The sequence below is a fragment of the Hibiscus syriacus genome, unplaced genomic scaffold (assembly GCF_006381635.1).
Source record: "Hibiscus syriacus cultivar Baekdansim isolate YM2019G1 unplaced genomic scaffold, ASM638163v2 tig00110621_pilon, whole genome shotgun sequence".
Taxonomy (NCBI): domain Eukaryota; kingdom Viridiplantae; phylum Streptophyta; class Magnoliopsida; order Malvales; family Malvaceae; genus Hibiscus; species Hibiscus syriacus.
This window is the reverse complement of record NW_024062802.1, coordinates 871,274-894,464: the sequence shown is the minus strand read 5'-3', so window position 1 is coordinate 894,464 and position 23,191 is coordinate 871,274. Positions and strand designations below refer to the sequence as shown.

Here is a 23,191-nt window from a genome sequence, read left to right as displayed (position 1 = left end):
ATAAATCATAAATCTTAAACAAATCGAATTGATTTAAATATCAATTTTGATTGGTTAAAAGATAATGAAAATGAAAATGTATATATATTGCAGGTACTACATGTGATATTATATTATCAACTAGTTTAAACTAAATAAGATATTAATTGATTAAGACATAAAATAACATTAATTAAATTAAATAACATAGATACTTGCTATGTCGTCTCGATATTTTTCGAACATAACATCTGAAAGAATCATTTAAATCCTAAACAAACAAGGGAAGACTTATGATACCTTATAATATCGACAAGTAATCATTAATAAGATGATATTACTGTGTCACCCGAAAAGAAAAGAAATATCAAAACAGTAGATCAATCTAAAATGTAAGATCGAATGATGACCTACAACTGTCCGCCGCCATCTTGGATATATATTCTTTAATAATCACATAGTATAAGGAATAATGATCACATAGAGAATAAAAGGGAAAGGTCTATCCACGTTAAAAAGGATATTTCCTTTCTATCCTTCTCTAAGGAATATGGGTTGACTCATCAAATTACATCTCGTTTAAAAAAACTAACTCTAATTATTGTTATTTTTAATAATTTTATGTTTAAATTAAAAGAGATGAATTGTACTCGAACACCATCAAACTCTATCCACCGTCATTTTTCAACGTTTTTTCATCTAAGCTAAAAAGGATATAAACTACACTCAAACACCTTATTTGTGTATGAACGATACTAATTTTACATTTTTAAATCTACATAACAACTAAACAAATAAGAGAAAATCGCCTCAGTGACCAAAAATACCTTATAATACGATTTTAACCAATTTTTTTTGGATTTGCCAAAATGACCAACAAAATCGCAATGCGATCTCTAATTCGCAATGCGATAGTCTACAGTGTCGTTGCGATAATTTTCTCTAAAAAGATAGTATCCGCGCGGACGTGTCGAAGACACGTATTACCACGACCACGACCACGACCACGACCCGACCAGACCCGACCCGAGACGGCGGCGGCGCGTCCCCCTTGCGGAAATCCAAGCCTTAAATACACGAGAGTCCCCCTTGTTCTCTTTCACTCAACAAGGAAATGGGAAATCCAAGCCTTAAATACACTTCCATATAGTGTTTCCAATACTATTGGGATTGAACATTACTCAACACTTACTTAATCCATATCTAAAATATTAAAACATTTTATCATATTAAAACTATATGTATAAGTTTGAATTGAAATGTAGATATCTACAACTCTTTTAATTCTCTTGATAAAATGATAAAATGTTTTAGATATGTGGATTAAGTGGGAAACATGCTACAAAAATTACTATATTTTCTTTGAAGTGTTGAGTAATGCTCAATCCCACATAGTATTGGAAACACTATTGGGAAGTGTATTTAAGGCTTGGATTTCCCATTTCCTTGTTGAGTGAAAGAGAACAGGGGGACTCTCGCGCGCCGCCGCAGCCGCCGTCTCGTCTCATGGTCGTGGTCGTGGTCGTGGTAATACGTGTCTTCGACACGTCCGCGCGGATACTATATTTTTAGAGAAAATTCTTAAGAAACAATCTTTTTTTTAATTTACTATAGACTATCGCAACGAATTTGGAAAATCGCAACGACACTGTAGACTATCGCAACGCGAAATGGAAAATCGCAACGACACTATACACTATCGCAATACGAGATGGAAAATCGCAATGACACTTTACACTATCGCAACGCGATTTTCAACTATCGCAACGCGAAATGGAAAATCACAACGACACTGTAGACTATCGCAACGCGAAATGCAACGCGAATTTGCGATACTAAAAATCGCGTTGCGAATTAGAGATCGCATTGTGATTTTGTTGGTCATTTTGGCAAATCCAAAAAAAGTTGGTTAAAATCGTATATTATAAGGCATTTTTGGTCACTGAGGCGATTTTCTCAACAAATAAAGGAATTTATGTACAAACTAACAACTACAATCTATGAAGACATGTATTAAAACAAAAATTAAAAAGAAGAATATTCATGTTTAACTATCTCTAACCTTGTTTTAATTGTATCTTCGCCGACATATTTGCACATTCTTGATACAAAATTTACCATATTGGGTGGAGGAGAGCAAGCCCTTGCCTGCTCCTTAGTGCCATCCATAGTAGAAAATGAGATACAACAAGATCTAGTAGAGTATATTATTATGGTATCCACTTCAAAGTATTTTTAAATTAATAAATATTTAAAAATTCATATTTCACACGCAAGGAGTGAAATAACAATTTCATGCAAAACAGAATGAAATTAGAATATTTAATTATTGTATGTGTTGCATGTAATACTGAATTATTAATTAATTTAAATTAATAGATAATTACGACACAATAATAACACTAATAAAACAAATAACATAAATATTTTTAATTTTATATTTTTAAATCTTTTTAACAACTAAATAATTTTTTTTGCCCAGGTTCCAAATTCGCAACGCGATTTAAGATTCGCAATGCGATACTCCAAAATCGCAATGCATTTGTTTCTTAAGAATTTTCTCTAAAAAGATAGTATCGGCGCAGACGTGTCAAAGACACGTACGACCACGACCACGACCACGACGGGATGGGACGGCGGCGGCGATGCGCGAGAGTGCCCCTTGTTCTCTTTCACTCAACAAGGAAGTGTGAAATCCAAGCCTTAAATACCCATTCTCAATAGTATTTCCAATACTATGTGGGATTGAGTATTACCAACACTTGTTTCCAATGCTAAGTTGAAACATTTAACATTTGGAAGTTGGAACACATTTAACCAAAAGAACATCCTTTCGGTGGCCAAGATAATTAAGTTGGAACACATTTAATCAATGCTTGAGAAGGCAATATACTTGGCGAAAGTTGGGTTAAGAGAAGATAAAAGAGATGATGTGAAGCAAGAGTAAGCACTTCGTCGTGTTCCCCCGTTCCCCCGACGATATGTAGCCAATACAAAAGACATCTGATTAACCCCAATGTGTTGTGTACATCCTGGCACGTAATAATGGAATAGGATCTTATGTTAAAAACAAATATCACTTAAATATTGCAAAACAAACCAAGTTTTCCCAACTCGATTATAAATATCACTTAATTATCTTGGCCACCGAAAGGATGTTCACTTGGTTAAATGTGTTCCAACTTCCAAATGTTAAATGTTTCAACTTAGCATTGGAAACAAGTGTTGGTAATACTCAATCCCACATAGTATTGGAAACACTATTGGGAATAGGTATTTAAGGTTTGGATTTTCCACTTCCTTATTGAGTGAAAGAGAACAAGAGGAACTCTCGCGCACCGCCGCCTCCGTCCTGTCGTGGTCGTGGTCATACGTGTATTCGACACGTCCGCGCGAATACTATATTTTTAGAGAAAATTCATAAGAAACAAATACATTACGATTTTGGACTATCTAACAAATTCTTAAAATTCTTAAGAAAGAAGCCACCTAGTAAGAGGATAATGGCAATTTCTCCACTGCCCCAAATTTGAATATTCAACTACAACACATGAAATCATAATCAACATCCCAGTATCTCTAGAATTAAATGTTTAGATTGTATCAAATAATCAGCCCATGCTTCATACATTAACTCTCTCATTCATTAGCCTTCATATCTCATATTCTTCATCTCCTTACTGCATGCATATGCCATCTTATTAATAAACTCTTATCAATATCACTTTCCCACTCTTATCATCTTTCTTTCTACGGGAACAAATTCTACTGGAGAAAACCCCACGCTTCGTCTGAAACAGGTAACACTTTACTGTTTTTACCATCTTCTCATTCCTTGGTCGACCAATCTTCCTATTTGTACCTGTGGTTAGAACAGGATATGCAACATCTCAGAGGTCACTATGGTTCAGCTTCAGCCATTATTTCAGCTTCCAGAGTTTGACAAACAAGAAGACTAAATCAAAGGCCGAGGCCAAGGTAGCCAATGCCCTGAAACACAGAATTGCTGAGAGGCATCGAAGAAACCGGATCAGCCAACAGTTTGACGTGCCCCGGACCATCCTACCGAACTTGATCAAAGTAAGTGAAGAAGAGATCACATAAATTTAAGTACCATTACATTTCAATTGTAACATAATTGATAATCCTAAGCTGAGGTCTCATTTATAAAGAAAAAGGGTGCTCAGTTAAACTTTTCATTTCAAGTAACAGATGGATAAGGCATCGGTGTTTATAGGAGGAAGGAATAAAAGTGTGTTCTGGATTAAAGGGTTTAGTGGACATGAAGGGATAGGGCTGCTCAAGAGAGCTTTGAAAATGACTATAGATAGACCCAAGAACAAAAAATGAAAAGCCTCATTTCACTCTCTGATGTACAAGTAACAATTATTCACATGTCAAAATTATACACTCGAAGCACAATTATTATGTTGATAATAATACATGAACAGGCGAAGTCAGATTTAGAACACATACCAAATGTTGAAAGGTGAGAAAATTGTAGATTTCAACGCTTATAGAACACAAGTTGTCTGCTACAATTAGCTTTGATAACCTCTTCCAACTTCTCAAGTTTATCGAAATCAACTTTGAATGAAACCATGGTCATCCCATCTTTCCCAGTATCATAATCCTGTTTAATGTCCTCTGCTTGAAATGATTGAAACTGCATTACCACAGATAATTAATGTCTCAAAATTATATAATAATATACCTTAAACATTCAGAAAAAAACAATGCTTACTTGATGGTACAGAACTCCTAGAAGATCGAAAGGAGTCTCCACACACATTGGAACCTTCAAAATTTCCAATCAAATAATTAGTGTTTCAACTGATTCAAATCATAAAATCTGTAAACTTTTTTCTTACTTTAGTTTTGACAAGAAAAGTCGGAGCATTTCGCAAGCATTTCGATGCCACTCCACTGTAAGCCTAACAAGTCCACCCGTTCCCAATTTAAATCCTCCAAAATGCCTAAAATTCATTTAAAGCAAGTAAAATCGATTTCCATTTTGTCCCTGTAATTTTGAATATGGCTAAGAAGTCGAAGTAATTTAATTTACCTAATAACGACCACCATGACTCTATCTAAACCTGAAGAATCAATCGCCGATTGAATTGCCTTCCCCGCCGTTCAAGAAGGTTCACCATCATCACTCGACCAGTACTGATCCCCAACCTATATAATCCTTTTAACGACATCAAATTCATAAGCTGGAACTGAATCACATATAATAGTAAACCAAAATGGTGTCGTATCAGATACCTTGTAAGCCCAGCAATTGTGAGTGGCACACATATCCTTGACCTGATTGAGGAAAGAGTGAGCGGATTGCTCGTTGGAGATTGAGCCGGCGATGGCGATGAATTTGCTCTTCTTTATTTCTTTCTTGAATGTTACCGTCTCTTTCGGTGTGGTAAACGAGCCTCTGTTGGTGGTGGGACTAGAGCTGCTGGTGGTGGTGACCGTAGTTTTTTCCTCTCTCGTTGCTGCCATTTACCGTTTATAAATGGAAAAAGTAGTTCACATTTGAACAAAGCGATTGTCGTCCGGCAATAGACAATTCAATCTTAAGATTCAAAAGTGAGTGTCGGATAAAGGTACATGTTCAACGTTGGTATGCTCTATTTTCTTTTTTCCATTTTGCATACTCGTATCGAAAATGTGTCGCATATGGGTACTTGATGGAAAATGAATAGTCCGAGTAACGCATCTTCATTTAAAACATATGAAGCTAACACTGTGCTAGAACTTGCAGAGCTTGAAATATACGAGTAAATATAATGCCCACTAAATCCTACAAAAGTTGATTCAAGAAACAGAGATCGACATTATCAATCAAATCCCTTCTAACATACAATTAAGAACATAACATAAAAAACTCACAATTAAGAACTATAGCACAGTTTCCATTGATAATAACAACAAAACAACAAGAAGCTGATCAAGATTCAAGAACTTACCATAACTACTGCATCTTTTACCAACAACGAGGCTAGGAAACACAATGTCAGCCACACTAGCCTCTACACATACAAAATTTTTGCTTCATGTTAACCTGTCTACTGTTATAAATCATACAAGCACAGTGAGGAATCCCTTAACACCATTGATTTTTCCCATCATCAAATACCCCTCAAACCAGTAAATACATCATCACTCCTCTCGAAAGACTCCGATTCATCTTCATTACAACCATCTGCAGCTCCAGTCTCAACTGTCTTGATCTTCACCCCTCTCCCTGCAATTTTCTTAGTACTCCTCGCGACAGATTTTATTCTCTTCATTACGACCCTTCCTTCACCATTGTTGAAACCTTCTGCTTTCACTTTACCAGCCTCATTTTTCACTTCCATTTCCTTCTCATCATCACTATCAGAAATCTCGACAACATGTATTTTCGTAGTATCTCGCTGTCCGGACCCTTTCTCGTCGCCTATTGAACTATTCCCCGAATACCATTTCACCCATAAATGTTCCGGTGGCGCGGCCACCGGCAACGCATGAAACCCTTTCTACAATTCCGACAACGCAAGGAGCGCTTTTCATACCTCTTCTCGTACTCGAACTTGTAATAGCAGTAGGAACATGCAGTCCAAAATGTGCCCTTCACGTTTCCAATCTCTACCGGACCTTTCTTCAGCTCAGATTTCCCACTTTTTCCTGGTTTTACATCATGCTTTTTGAGCTCATTTCCATCGAAACCCATGTTAAAAAAATGGGTTTCCCGCCTTTGGTTGCCTTCAATCTTTTTTCGGATGGTTTGACCATTACTTTGCAGTGGATTGAAACCGGAGTTAGCAACTTTTTGACTAAAATTGAATTTATCTCTCATTGGGGTTTAAGTCATTAAGATAAAGGAGGATTTGGGTTAGGATTAGGGCTCGGATTTTGGCAATAGAGCGTCTCCAGTGCGTAGGGAAGGTCGACCGGCGGGCCCAGGATTTGGTAAAGCACGATTGATTCGGATCGGATTCTTGGTGGCCGGCCAGAGTGAACGTAGAAAGGAACAAGGAAAACCGAATAACTGAAGAAACACTTTGTGCGGTTAAAATATACTAACGTTTTATGTTTTGGGTAAACTACATAAATGGTCACTGACATTTGATTAAGTATCTCTTTTCACCACTGATCTTTCAAAAATAACGATTTGATTACTGATGTTATAGATTAATAACAATTCGGTGTTTATTTTTTTTTTTTAAATTAAAAACTAATGAGTATAATACATATCATTATCTTAAGATCATTTTTGAAATTATCTTTTAAGATGAATATAACAAATAATAATCTTAATTAAATTAGGGTTGTTTTATAAATACATTGAATAAAGGTAATTAAGCTCTCTAAATGGTGATCTTTCTTCAATATGAGAATCAGGTTTTCTAGTTGCTGGAGAAGAAACAAGTCTCTTCTTGTTTTCCTTAAGTGTCATGTAGTTCATCTTTACCTTTCATGTCTGAAGTGTCATTGTCAAAAGACTGCACTATCCTCCGCAAGATTCCCATCAGTTTACTGTCTTCGCTGGAGAGCTCACCGATCCGGTCACCTAGGCTCGTAACGAATCCAAGCAGATTCCGACCTGTTGATATCTTCATGTTGTTTTCAAGCAAATTTCTGTTTTCATTCTTAAGCTCATCGACCAAAACCTCTGAATCAGACAATAGTAATAGTTTCTCCTCTATGATCTTGTCGTGTTCTTTTGTGAGTTGAAGAATGTTTTCATGCTGATTCACTGCTTCTAGTTCCCTTGCTTTGAGCTCTTGCACTAGTGACGCTACCTGCTGCTGGAGATTACAATTATCCCATCTTTCTCTTCGGTTATACGGACAAGTTCATGTTCTCTTTTTATAGTTTCCTCAACCTCCGCTTGCACAAGAAGAGAAGCTTCTAATTCTTTACGCAGTGCCTGACTTTCTTCAAGGTTGACTTTTAACCGGTCAGCGATAGATTCCCATATCCACAATTCAAATCCAAGTTCATGTCCTTCACAAGTTTTCTCAACCAATTCAGAATTTGCTTTCTCCAGTGCATTGTGGACTTCTTTCATTTCCCTTACCTTGTATTTCCCAAGTTCTTTCTGCCTCATGGCTAACTGTTCTTCCAAGTGATCTGATGATTCGATCTGCTTCCTTAAAGTAGCTGTTCTCTCTCGTTCTTCAGCCAATTCAACGTTTGCAGTTTCTAAAGCATCACAAACTTCTTGAAGTTTCTCTCCAAATTCGTTTTTCATAAGCACAGATTGCTCTTCTAAATAACATTGACGCCTACATGCATCCTCGAGCATTTCTTTATGCCTCTCAAGCTCTTCCTGTCTCTAGAGCCACCGCTCTTCTATCTGATCTAAAGACTCGACCTTTCTCATCGACGAAGCTGTTCTCTCTTGTTCTTCAGTCAGTTCAGATTTTGCTGTTTCTAAAGCATCACAAGCTTCTCTAAGTTTCTTGGATTCGTTTCAATCTGCAAAGCTTGCTCTTCAAAGTGTATTCGGGACCTAGATGCTTCCTCAAGCATTTCCTTATACCTCTCGAGCTCTTTCTGCAGCAGGAGCCGCTGTCCTTCAATAATATCCAAGGACTCAACTCTCCGTAACAAGATGCTACTTTCACCGTCTTGTGCCAGTTCAGAGTTCGCATCATCTAAAGCATCACGGACTTCTTGAATATTTTCTTTCGAGTCTTTCTCCACCTGAAAAGCTTGCTCTTTCAACCAAAGTTGACACCTCGATGATTCCTCAAGCATTTTCACATCTATTGAGCTCTTCTCCATCAGCTGATGCTTATCCTCGACTCGATCTAAGGTATCAACCCTCCGGATAAAATCGCCGTTCGCTCGCGTTCTTCCATACTGTCTCTCTGAGCATTGGCCAGAGCAGTATCTTTCATCTCCAGCTGTTGCCTCAGAAAAGAATACTCCTTTACCCTCTGTTTCTCATGGAGACCCAACTCAGCCTCAACATTAGCAAGTTTTAGTCGAGCCTCTGACATTCCCTACTTCAATACTAGTAACATCACGGAAATCTCCTCATTCTGCATTTTCAACTGAACAGCTGAATACAGGCAGCCTTCAAGTTCCATCTCGAGAACTTTGTGAGCGGCTTTACACTGTAACTGAGAGCTGTAATTGTTAGTTTCCTAGTCATTTCGTCTTGCTGAGAGCTCCATTCAGCTTCTTTAGCTCTAAGATTTGTTGAACACTCCTGTGCTTCTGCTATACTTTGAGCCTGTTCTTCAGCTTCGAAAGAGAAGAGGAACTTCCAGCTTCCTGGAGTTCTTTAAGGGAAGTCAACAACTCTCGATTCTCTTGCTCCAGTTTTCCGGCTCGATATTCTATTTCCTTATAAAACGACTCCTTTGTGCCCAATTTATGTCTCAGAGATGTAACTTCTTTGTTCCTCTGGGAATTCAAGCAGACCAGTTGTGATTTTGCATTCTGACATTCGGAAAAAATGGTTCGTAGCTTGTTTTGAACTCTGAAATTTCAACTTTAGGTACTTTCTTCGGGTTTCTTCATGAGCCAAGACTTTGCACATCTGTAACTGGTTTTGAAGATCTCCAGCAACTCGGATCTGTGAATCTGACCTTGTCTGCAGTGAAGATATCTCATAAGCAATGTAGATTTTCTTGCTCCCATTCCTTCTTACTCGCCTTGAACCGATCCCAAAGCTTTCATGGGCTTCTTCTAAATGTTCGAACTTCTCCTTCTTCCATTTTAGCTGATATTCAACCTTCCTCTTCTCTTCCTCTACCTGAACAAACAAATCATCTCTTTCCATAGATCCCTTAGATTTTTGACTGCGTTCTCGGCTTCTAAACACTTCTTCTTTGAAACAGACAGGTCCCCTTGAGACCTTCAATCTCTGCCTTGAGCACATTGATATTTTGTTCTTGATCTATACTCAGCTCATTGCCTCATCTAAAGCCAAGACCAACCTTTGAATTTCCTGCTCCGAGTTCCGGTTCTTCTCATTGCTCTCAGCTTAGCGTTTGCAGCATTCATATGCTTGACAATAGATTCTTTTTCGTTCAGGTTGCATTTAAGATCTTCATTTGATCGCTTCGCTGATGCATTTATTCTTCTTTATCGAGAAGTTGCGCCTGCCTCTCGATTTTCGAAGTCGCTTCTCGGACCTTCGTTACCTGCTCATTCTGCAATTTCTTCAACCGCTCACATAATTCACTTTGCTTATCAAATCTGCCCTCAACTTTTCATTCTCAACTTTGACTTCTTCTAGGCTTCACAAATCTTCTCCTTTCCCATTTCCTCCCCGAAAATATAGTTAAAAGAATACACCTGTTTGTAACCAAAGTGCAAATCTTTTAGAAGTGAATTGTTCATAAAATATTTAAATAACCATATAAATAATATAATCCATCACAATTCCTTAGTAAATTAAACTGAATTGTAATCTTTTATAATAGAAAAACCAAGACCTAATTTCATCATCTTTTCTATGAATTTCGGGGAAACAAACAGAAGGCAGAAAATAATACAAAAACTAACTAAACAAACAAATGAAAATTGAAGGGAAAAAAACGCAAATCCGCCAAACACCATCATTTTAATATGAATTGAAACTTCACAATGCAACAAATTAGTAATTACCCACAAGCAGAAATTGAATATTTTCTTAAAATTCAGCAGTACTATGTTAATAAGGAGTTCGTATCAGTTTTCTGCTAGACTTTGAACTTTCTTGGCTCTTTCTTTCCTTTTAAGGCGAGGTTGGGTAGATTCTAGGAATTCCTCAGTAAACAGACGGGGCAGTAGGTATAAAAAGAAAAACCCAGAAATGTACCTGGTTGCAGATTATTTATTCGTCATCAGTGGAGGGTTCCAGTGAAAGTTCAATTTCTCGCGTAATTTTCTGGTTCTCGAAATTGAAAATTACGAGGAGAAAATATGCAAGAAAAGAAGGGAGGAAACAGAGAAAGGAAATGATTCATAACGAGAGGGTCATTGTGAATTCAAATTTTTTGGGGACGAAGACTTGACTCCGTTAGGATTGAAAGGGGCTGGCCTTTAGATAGAGGGAGGTGGGTTCCACTGGCCGATGGGCTTTCTTCAACTTTCATAGCTCCATAAAATAAGTTTAATTTAAAATAAATATCTAAAGTATATTTTTTTAATCTTATTATTTAAAATATTTGATCAAAATAGGTAATTAAATTAAATATCTAAGTACTAAGGAATTTTAGTTTTTTCTGAACTTTAATATTTTTATAAAGTACATAAAATTCATTATTTTTATTTAAATACTTCAAATATCTTTTATCAACATAAATTGGTTTCATCCAATTGATTTAAATTTAAATGATCAATTTTAAATAATAATTTGTAATAATTATTTTTTTGTCTAAAATATGCAATAACGCTCTACATATGATCTCATAAAAGTAATTCACAGAGTATTCGCATAATTCCAGATTTTGAAACAAACGAGTTGTTCAAGTTCAACTCAAATTTGCTGGACTCAAGCGGAGAAGAGCCCTGCAAAGTTAGCCATGCCGTTACACGGTATTCTTTTGTAGAAGGCATATGCTCGCTGAACGTCTCCATGGTTCAAAGAGCGCAGGGCATTAGTTGATTATATAACGGCACTTGGACTGTTGGCATTGGTTTCCCACCAGTGTGGGATTCGAAGCAGTTTTCTTGGCTGCTTCTAATTATCATTAAAGATCAGATTCAAGTTCTGTTAACTCGAATCCTTATGGATAAAAAAATGTAATTTTGGCATCAAAGTCAACTGCTAAATAAGCAAGATAGACTAATTTGACTTCATTAAACACCAGAATTAGCAAAAGGTAAAAGTTTTCATGTCAATTCAAACTCATCTTCCTTCAATAAAAGAGCCCTTTAATCATTTACTCTCGCTTTAAAAGAGACTACTTCTTTTTTTTTTCTTTTAAAATGGCTCTATAAATCCTACAAGGAGACGAACTCAAATAAATAGAGTTGGAGTGAGAGATTGTAAACTTTAGGGTTTTTATTCAATAACTCAATGGACTATCACTTAATTAAACTGCAATTTTTTACTTTAAAAAGATTACGGATTTATGGAGTAGTGTCACATCCCAAACTACAGGTTAGTGACTTTATTGTAAAGTTTTAGAATTTGTTGATTTAAATAGGAATATTTCAGTTGGATTAAGTGGTGAATATGAAGAATTAAAAGGATAGATGGTAATTAGCCTAAAAGATATTGATCTCTATTAGAGAGATACACGTGGAAGAGAGATAATTCTCCAGTTATCTTCTCCTTTGTTCTTCATACGTGAGGCTTGAGCATGAGTGAGTTTTCTGATTTTTTGGTTATTTGTTAAATTAAAAGTTAGGTTTTGATCATTAGAAGATAACTAAGCTTAAGGAAAGCTTAGTTGTCTTATAATCAAAAGATGAATAAATTAAAGAAAAGGGTTTTTATATGAAATTATGGAAAAGAGTTGATAAGTTGAATTTGAAGTTAAATTTGACTTGGCATCATGATTAAGGATATGAGTGTTAGAATTGTATTTAGAACATATTGAAATTTGAGTATGATTCTTGAATTATATGAATATATTTTGAGGTTAAAGATGATTTTAATGGATATAAGTGGTTAAGTAATGGTAGCTTGATTTATTATAGATAGGTTTAAAATAGAAGAATTGAGTGAAGAATTGATGATTTCAGGAAGGGTATCGATACCCCCTCTTGAACGAAAAATTCCAGTATGTTCAGGGGTATCGATTCCCCCAAATAAAAAATAGAATTTGGTTCTTTAATTTGGTTTAAGTTGTTAACATCAGTTTAAGGTTTAGGCTTCTGATAGTTGTTTTGAAATGTGATTTTATGTAGATATTGAGTCTAAACAGTTCCGGAATAATCAAAGATTAGGATCGAATCAAAGCAAATAAGGCTAAGGTGAGTGCAATTTTAATTGTACTTATATTATGAACGAACATTGGCTTGCGATGAGCTAGTGATGGAGTTACTATAGTAAGAAGTGACTCCTAAAATGTTGTTTGATTTGTGATTCTTATATGTGCATGAATACATGAAATGGGTATAGTTATATATATGATATATGATATGATATACATGATTATATGCATATGTGATATATGCTATGAGACATGACCAATGTGAAATGATAAGCTATGTGATATGATATGAAATACATGGTTACACATACATGTGGTATGTGACAGAAAAGAAAGAACAAGTGATGAGAAATGTATTCATCGTAAATGCCATAGTATATGATACGAGAGCTATAAGTATAGTTAGCATGCCAAGAGTCGAGGGTATTGTAGTCCTTCGGGACGTAGTCCTTTGGGACGTAGTGGTCCTACGGGACATATATAGCAGTCATTCGGGATGAATATTGAACAAATGTTCGGTGCTGATCAAATGTTCGGTGCCCATGAGGGAATTTATACGAGCTATGGTGACAGCATTAGTGCACAACCTCATTGTACTCACATACCTTTGTTCTCAACAACAATATACATGGGCAATTAAAATATAAATTAAAGTGAAAGTGATGCAAAAAGGTAAGTTTCATGTGCATGACTTGTTAATATGTCATGTGAATATATACATGCATATTGAATATCATGATCAAATGGTAAGAATGCATATTCAGAATCTAGTGTTACATGTTTATTTTGCCTCACTAAGTCTATGACTTAGCGTGTAAGTGATTTACACGTAGGTACCAAGAAACGAGAAGAGCAAGAATAGAAGTAGCAAGGACAATATTATTACTAGAAGATTAGATCAGAAGTAATCAACAAAGTAGGTATTTTATTGTGTATAGAGTGTTGGCATGTAATAAGTCGTTAATTATGAGCATTCTGATCGAGTTTGTATTTTATGGTCTCTTTTATGTAAATTAACGTATTTTGTTTTAAACAAAGTTTTAAATTCCCGGGGTTGTTCTTTAAGAGTCAAAGTTTGAAAAGTCAAAGTGACACCTCGGACTCATATTCGAGTCGGGTACGGGTTGGGGTGTTACAGTTAATGGCATCAGAGCTAAGGTTTAGTCGATTCTCGGCATAAATCAGAGTCTATAGTGTTTTATAAGGTATACATGCCAACAAAATAGTGAAAACTTCTGATCTGATGGAATAGTAAATATACTGTTATGCTAATAGAACTATATGATTGTATTTTTATAGATGTCCGGACAAGGTAGTTCTAGAAATGAAGCAGAATATGATATACCCGCTGAAAGCAGTAATTCACCTGCCCTGGCCAGGCAGAGTGAAGAACAAACACTATCTAGAGTGCCTATGAATGATCAAGATGTATTCTTTAGAACGTTAGACGCGGTATTGACGCGTTTCCAACCTCCTATTACTTCAACTCCGAAAATGAATGTTGCGAAAGAGTTGGAGGGATTAGGAGCTCCAGAGTTTAGAGGGGAAGCCGATGAAGGTCCTGTTACTGTGGACCTTTGGCTTAATGATGTGAAAATCATGCTTGAGGGACTTCATTGTTCCTGATGCTGATAAGTTGGATGGAGACGTCTCCTTGCTTCGAGGGCAAGCGAGAATTTGGTGGACCAACGATGTAATACCCCAAATTTTGACCAGTGACTAAAATGTAAGTTTTGAAAGTATAATAGCTAAAGTATAAACTTTGAAAAGTTTAGGACCCAAAATTTGTAATTTTTAAAAGTTATATATATTTATGCTTGTAAATAAAAAGTTTGGATTAAAACAGAGATTTTAGTGGGGATCATATTTTTGGTACGGGAATTGTGATAAAAGTTATAAAGTAGTAAATTTGGGTATTGAAATCAGATAATCGGAACGAGCCGGAATTTTACGAAAATTTGAAGGATGTTATAAAATGGTTGGAAATATTATTTTCATATCTTCGATCAGAGAAATTTGGCTCAGAACAGTGCAATTTTTCAGATTTGACCAAACAAATGGAATTTTAGTGACTAAAATGCAATTTTTAAAAATTTCATGGTCAATTTCGAAAGTCAAAGTCAAGTTGTATCATCTTTGACCAAAGAATATTTTAATAGAAGATAATACAATGGCATTTGGTAATTTTCAAGATTTATTAAGGGCAATTTTGGTATTTGGTCTAAAAAGGAATAAAAAATTCATTTAATTAGTTTTAAAGGTTAATAATTAGAGATATTTTTTGAGAACCATCGTGAAACTCTTCTCTCTTCTCCAGCTAGCTGCTGAAACCCATAGACAAGGTGAGTCAATTTGTTTTCTTCTATTTTTGATCAAATTTGGTGAGTTTTGGGATTAAATTGTGAAATAGGAAATTGTTCTATCATATTTTCTCTACAATATGGTATAATTATTTCTTGGTTTCATGCTTAAATGTGAAAATGGGTATTTATGGTGGATGAAGGGGAAGTGTGATTTTTATGATTAAAGATCAATTCTTGATATTAGAAGTGTTGTAAGAATTGAAGAAGAACCAATGATGCAAATTAATGAAAACAATTTAGATTTTCGAATTTGGCAGTGAGTTTGACAATTCATCAGAAATTCTATAAAAATTATTTGGAGGTGATTTTTATATATTATGTTCATATATCAATCTAGTTTTTTTTAAAAGAAACGGAGATCAATTTCAATATGTATAAAAAATATATGAATTTTTAACTGAGGAAATGTCAGAAAAACGGGCAGTATATTCTGCACAAAACAGATTCTGTTGGTCAACTTTGAAAATTCACCATAAATTGTAAAGAATGAATTAAAAGGAGTTCTTTATATGGATAGATTCGTATTCGAGTCTAGTTTTCAATGGAAGAAACGGAATTAAATTCCAGTGTGTATATCAACACATAATACTGATTCTTTAAAGGTAGTGCAAGTTGTCTGAATATGGAAATTTTAGAATTTAAGTTGAAATGGATTAGAAGATGAAGAGTAATTTTTAAATGTAAAAGTACCATTTGGGTGAATTAGAATAATTCTGGAAATTCTGGAAAGTGTTCTGATTTTGGAGTTTAAGTATTAAGTTGGGCTTGAATTTCAAGTTTATCAAGTTGTAAGGTTGAAATTGAAAAGCCTAAGAAAGTTTAGGATGAAATTGTAAGCATTTGAGTGTTGAATTATTGATTTGAACTTTTATTTTAGTTGCTGGAAATTTTATATATTTGATGGGAAATAATCATAATAGTGAAGAGCTATTATGAAATTAAAGGAAAAGTTGAATTGAATTCTAGAAAGAATTTAAAATATGTGGTTAGATTTTATAATTCATAAAAGTTGAAGAATCATGCTGAAAATAATTATTTATGGAATTGAATAAGTGTTTCGATAAGTTTGAAGTTATAATGGAGTTATGAGTTTGGTTGTTATCGATTTAGTTATCGATTTTACTATATAGATTTTCAAATGTTAAAACGAGCTTATATTAGTACGATACTAATATGTAGTTCGAACAATTTTTGTTTTATAATTTGGTATTGTCAGACTACGTTAAATCTAGCAATCTGAACGATTCGAAAGGAAAGGACAAAGCTCGTGACTAGGATTATTATATACAAGTTCTGTAGTGAGGCAAAGGTGAGTGCAGTTATTTATTTAATTATTTTGATCGAGGACGACTTGCGATAAGTCAACATCATTCCAATTTACAGTATGATTTATAAAGATTATTTTTATAATATTTTATATCAGTTTTATGAATGATTTAGGGTATGAACTGCCCAAGCATGATATTTTGATTATGGATTTAATTATGACACATGAGCCCATTGTATGTATAATGAGAATTATGGGTACACTTGGCATGTCATTAGTTGCGTATTATCAGCTTTGGTACATTCGTGTATCAATGTTATCATATCAGCTTTGGTACATTCGTGTATCAATGTTATCCTATCAGCTTTGGTACATTTGTGTATCAATGTCCAGCACCGTTGGTGCTTATTCAAGTTATGATGGCACTGAAGTGCATCATATCTCAATATCAGTTACGATTTGCACCATGTTGTGCATAGTGCGCACCTTACTCACGTATCTTATGTTCTTATAAATATGCATTGGGCTATGAAAATGAATATGCAAGTTGTGAATGATTTTCAGTTAACAGAAAGCATGATGTGTTTATTTTATTAGATATGATTTATCAGAATTTTCATGAGTTCATGATTTAAAAAGAAATTTCAGGTCTCAGTGAAGAAATCGACTTGGATAAGTTGGTTTGCCAGTTTAATATTTTAAGTTGAATTATTTTATTTACGTTTATGATAAATTTCAGATTTTACTCACCCTAGATTATTATTGCCTTACTAAGTTATACTTAGTAAGACGTCTATGATGTTTCTTTTAACTTATAGTGGCATGTATAATTATGTCAGTAGTTTCTAATTATCGTATTTATTTTAAATAATTTGTAATAATAAACTAGAACTATTTTAGTTTATTTTACTTAGTTTAGTTTTATCGGTATATATGTATGACAAGAATTTATTACATTATTATGTTTTTAAAAGATTTTACGAAAAGACATGGTTTAGTAAAATTACTGAATAAATAATGAATTTATTTTCCTGTAATAAAGAAATAAATTATAAGCTGAAATATACTTTAAAAATATATTTTAAAGTTAGAACCAGAATGTTTTCAAAAGAAACAATTTTTTACGAAAATTTTAGTTCAGGAAATGTTTTCAAGTTGATGTGACATCTTTGACTAGTATATTGAGACATATACAGGTTAAGGGTGTTACAAACGAAACATTGAGAATGTCTGATGATCAAGTAACTTGGTCCTTGTTTTTAGAAGAATTCAAACATAAGTACATCGGAGATCAATTTGTTCGACAAATGAAGCAATAGTTCATGAATCTGAAGCAATGGAATCACATTGTATATGAGTACGAGTGTGAATTCAATAAGTTGAGTCGCTTTGCTGCCGAGCTTGTTCCTACTGAGAAGGATGCTTGTGAGTGGTTCATAGAGGGGTTACGTCATCGGTTGAAGGAAATGTTAATTGTATTAAATTTATCATCATTTCAAGAGGTAGTCAACTGTGCCAAAGCTTTGGAAAGAGCTCAAAATGAGAGGTTTGAAAATTCAAGAGCGCGTACAGTCAAAAGAACGGGTGCTTCTTCGAGTTTTGCACCATAAAAAAGGGGCAGAGATGTTGGTTCTCGATCCCAAGTTAGATCATAATCAGTGGTATCCTCCGCTAGAGGATCAAATCTGATGAGAAGTCGACAAACTCAATCAGTGAGATCTGGAGCTGGAAGATTTAATCAAAGTCAAGATAGACAATGCCCACATTGTGGAAAGAATCATCCCGGGATATGCAAAATGATTTCTGGAGCTTGCTTTAGACGTGGAGAGACCGGATATTTTGTTCGGGATTGTCCTAGGGTAGTCGATGAATCTGTACAACCAGAGAGGTCTATTTCTACAGGCCAAAGGGAAAGAGGTAGAGGCAGAGGAAGAAGTCAGTCAGAGTCCCCTGCTCAACAAGAGTTACGTTCCACTGCTCGAGTGTATAATCTCAGGACCAATGAAGATCGGGATAATCCGGAGATTATAACAAGTATCTTTTTGCTGTTTGATAAATATGTTATGGTATTGATTGATACGGGGTCTACATATTCATACATTACTAGTAAGTTAGTAAGAGAATTGAACATTCAATTAGAAGCTACTAACAATGAGGTGATAGTGATAAATCCGTTAGGGCATCAGGACCAATGAAGATCGGATAATCCGGAGATTATAACAATATCTTTTTGCTGTTTGATAAATATGTTATGGTATTGATTGATACGGGGTCTACATATTCATACATTACTAGTAAGTTAGTAAGAGAATTGAACATTCAATTAGAAGCTACTAACAATGAGGTGATAGTGATAAATCCGTTAGGGCATAGTGCTCGTGTAACATCCCCAAAAGTCGGATCAGTGACTAAAATGTAAATTTTGGAAACTGTGAGCTTAATTTTGAAATAAGTTAAAAGTGTTGGGATTTAAGTAAGGAATTTTGATGATGGATTGAATAGCATAGATGGATAATTAAAGGGCAATTTAGTCTTTTCAGCTTAAAGGATATTTGTATTTCCTTTAAATACAGTTGATATACGTGGGTTTTGGAGAGTTCTGGAAGCCTTCTTCTTGCTTTCTTCTTCTTCTTCTTCTAGCTCCACTTAAAGGTAAGTTTGATTTTTAACTGTTAATTTCTGGAATTTATAAGTTGGTTTTGATCTTTGGGGGTTATATAAGCTTAAGGAAAGCTTATATAAACTTAAAACATCAAGAAGGGAGAATTAGAAGGAATTTCTATTAAAAGATTAGAAATGAAATTTTGATATAGAAAGGTTTTTGAAATTCTAAGGATGAATTTGACTTGTCATCAATCTAATTAAAGTATAAGTGTTAGAATTGGATTTAGAACACTTGAAAATTTGGTATGATTTTGAATCTTGTATGGAATATAGGATTTTGAGGTTTAAGATGAACCCCCTAAAGGAAAATTGGGAATATGGGTTTAATAAGTTCGTTTAAGTTGCTAGTCAAATTACAAGGTGTAGGTATCTAATAATTGCCTTAAATGTATAATTATGTAGATTCAGCTTAACGAGTTCCGGAACCATTGACAGTAAGATCGATCAAGGGGAAGATAAGAGATTGGAATTGACTAGTGAGGCCAGGTGAGTGCATATTCAATAGTATACATGTGCGATGGGAATAAGACTTGCGATGAGTCTATTTCCTAAAGTTTACACATGAATTCATGATTAAAGGCATGAGTGAATATGCATGTATGTATGCTTGATTATATGATTGATCTGTTCTTTTATGTGTTGGATGATAAAGTATAAGTAATTCCATAAGAAAGGTTATGAATTATATGAGATATAAACTATGTATCATAGTAAAATATAATTATTATTATATATGATAAGCTGGATAATATTGATCTATAGGATGAAGTGAGAATAGTACACTAACTAGGAGATTTGAACATAAATGATAAGATGAACATATAAGATAAGCTAGATGGGAAATATCATATGTTTAAATAAACTATAACACATGGGTTGTATGATAGAAAATTATGAAGTTATATGAGAAGATATAGGAGTTATATGAAATTGAATTAAGTAAACAGATTAATTATATATAGAGAAATAATAGAAGAGATAGTTTATAAGTCTGCCCTAGATGAATATGAATACGAAATATAAGAGTGCTATATGATTTATATAGGATATCTTGAGGATATATATATAGATAGATATGAATGAAATGAAATGAGTATATTGAATACACAATTATGATGAAATGGTGGATTACCTGAATATGTGAACATATTATATATATGTCTAAGAGAAGGCATAAGATTAAGATATAAGCAATGTGACTATAAGTATATGTGCTCTAAGTGATATGACTTTTAAGTATTTCTATTATAATGTTACATGATATGTTATGTAGTTAAAGGAATTATGTGATGGTATAAGAATTGATATGAAATATTGTGAAAACAAGTATATGTTTTGAGACAAAACCTATGATTATAAGCGTGAAAGTGTTCCTATCTGTTATATTAAGTATATGATCATATGTGAACAAGATATGAGTATGTGTACATGAATAAAGGTGATTGGGTGAGAATGATAGAATTATATGAAAACATGACATATGTGACATGTGAATTATATGGAAATGATCTCCGTGTAAGTGAACTACTGACTATGTGATCATATGAAAAGAAGCTATGTGATAAGTGATATGTGAAAGTGAATTACAAGTTTATGTGAATATTTGAAATGAAATAAATGATAATGCCCATGTTATGTTCATGAGAGCTAGGGGTATAGTTGGCATGCCAAGAGTCGAGGGTCTACGCGTTCTTAGGGACATATGTATTCTTTGGAACATGTGTGAAGTCTGGAAAGACACATACTTGATCCCTAGCATATGTATATGATTCTAAAGAATTCTATGTGGTCCTTATGATTATTATATAACTACGGTGCAATTCTACGCGGTTCTTAGGGATATTGTATATTCTTTGGAACATGTGTGAAGTCTGGGAAGACACATACTTGATCCCTAGCATATGTATATGATTCTTAAAGAATTCTATGTGGTCCTTATGGACATTATTATGGCACTACGGTGCAATTCTACGCGTTCTTAGGGACATATGTATATTCTTTGGAACATGTGTGAAGTCTGGGAGACATACTTGATCCCTAGCATATGTATATGATTCTTAAGAATTCTATGTGGTCCTTATGGACATCATTATGGCACTACGGTGCAATTCTACGGGGCACTTCGGTACTTTATACGAGCTGTGGTGACAGCATAGTGCACAACCTCTATAGACTCCATATCGTAGTTCTCACATATGTACATGGGCTAATCCAGAGATATGAACAAATATAAGTTAGGTATGATAATGCTATAGAAATGATATGATGTTGTGTGTATAGTGTTTGATTGAAAAAGTATGTGATTATATGATAAACTGTTAATGATGAATTATGTGTATGTATGTATTTACTGCAATTAATCTGATATGATTTTATACGATATGAAAATGCATGGAATTGCTATAACATGATAGAACAGAACATGCATGTATCATATATGTTTTAAAGTGCATTATAAGTTGTTATGCCTCACTAAGTCTTCGACTTAGCGTGTGATTGTTTCACACGTAGGTTTCGAGAAGAGTAAGGAGTGATGCGGGCAAGACATGTCAGTTTCCTTACCAAAAGATCAGATCAGAAATATTTGACAAAGTATGTATTTTGGTTATATATAAAGTGTTGGCAGTAATAAGTCATTAAGTACGAGCACTCTGATAAAGTCTTTATTTTGATTTAAATAAAGTTTTAAATTTCCCGGGATTTTCTTAAGAGTCAAGGTTTGAAAGTCAATGTGACACTTCGGACTCGTATCCGGTCGGATACGGGTTGGGGGTGTTACATTTAATGGTATCAGAGCTATGGTTTAGCCGATTCTCGGCATAAACCGAAGTCCAAATGTCATAAAAGGTGTACATGCCACATAGATTGAAAATTTCTGATCTGATAGTGTAAGGAATACGTTGTCTTGCTAATAAAATAAGAATAGTTTTAATACAGTAGAAATCCGATTGTGATAATTTCGAAGTAAGTGAGATATTTCTGATTGTGATAGCTATTCACTTGCCCTGGCCAGGCAGGATGAGAGCAGACACCTCAGGAAATGCCTAGTAAGATCAAAAGTTGATTCAGAAAGCTGAAATCATATCTGAATAATGATAGAAAATTTTCATCGTTTGGAATCGGAAAAAAAACGATGTAGAGTAGTTTTGCTATTATGTGAATAAGATAGAAGATGGTGAACGGGTGTCACCATAAGAATGTTAAAAGATCTAATGACGTGATGATTACGTATAGAAGAACTCAAGGATAAGTGCATCAGTAACAAGCGTATAAGATGTATAAGTCAGAGCTTATGAGTTTGAAACGAAGTGATAATATTGCGCATAACAAGAGTATGTTATGAAAAGGGTTTGCAGTTAAGATGAAAGAGTTAGCATGGCTAACTAGAGTATGTGATAAAAATGTACTGGAATTATAAGATTATAAGATATTGTCAGGATATGAACCAGATCTGCAATGGATCTGGATATAGTTGCATATTTGGATCATAGTAATGAGTATAGTAAGGAAAAGGAAGTAAGAATTTGTATATTTAAGTAAAGCCGAGGATTGATAAGAAGAGTTTGAGAATGTGTATATCGATGATCAGATTATAGGACATAGGAAGTCAGAATGTGGAGTTTGAGCAAAAGAAATTTCAGATGTATGAGAATAGAGGTGAAATTGGTAAGTTGAGTAAGCGAATTTTGAGATAATCTAGATTGGAAAGGATGTATATGATTGGTATAATAGGTTTGTGCCCTAGATTGAACAAAAGTTATTATCTAACTGTCAGAGTAAAGGTGCTAGAGTTATAAGATTGGAGGAAAGATATAGTGGAGTTAATTGATTATTGTGAATTTGAATATAGTTGTATATTCTGAGCAGATAGCTATGATGTAGAAACAGAGATAAGTATTTGCATGGAACCTTCAGGAAGGAAATACAAGTATATATGATAAAGAATGAAGCTATGTATAAGAAATGGGTTATCAGAGTAATGAGGATGCAATGAAGATTGGTATATAAAGATGAGTATAAGTGATAAGACCAGAGTATGTGAATATGAAAGG

The 23,191-nt window shown here is 34.4% G+C and overlaps 2 pseudogenes; both read right to left on the bottom strand.

The window, feature by feature from the left end:
- Positions 1 to 4,486: 4,486 nt before the first annotated feature.
- On the bottom strand, positions 4,487 to 5,478 carry LOC120135862 (annotated as a pseudogene).
- Positions 5,479 to 7,322: 1,844 nt separating this feature from the next.
- LOC120135861 lies at positions 7,323 to 11,541 on the bottom strand (annotated as a pseudogene).
- Positions 11,542 to 23,191: the final 11,650 nt, after the last annotated feature.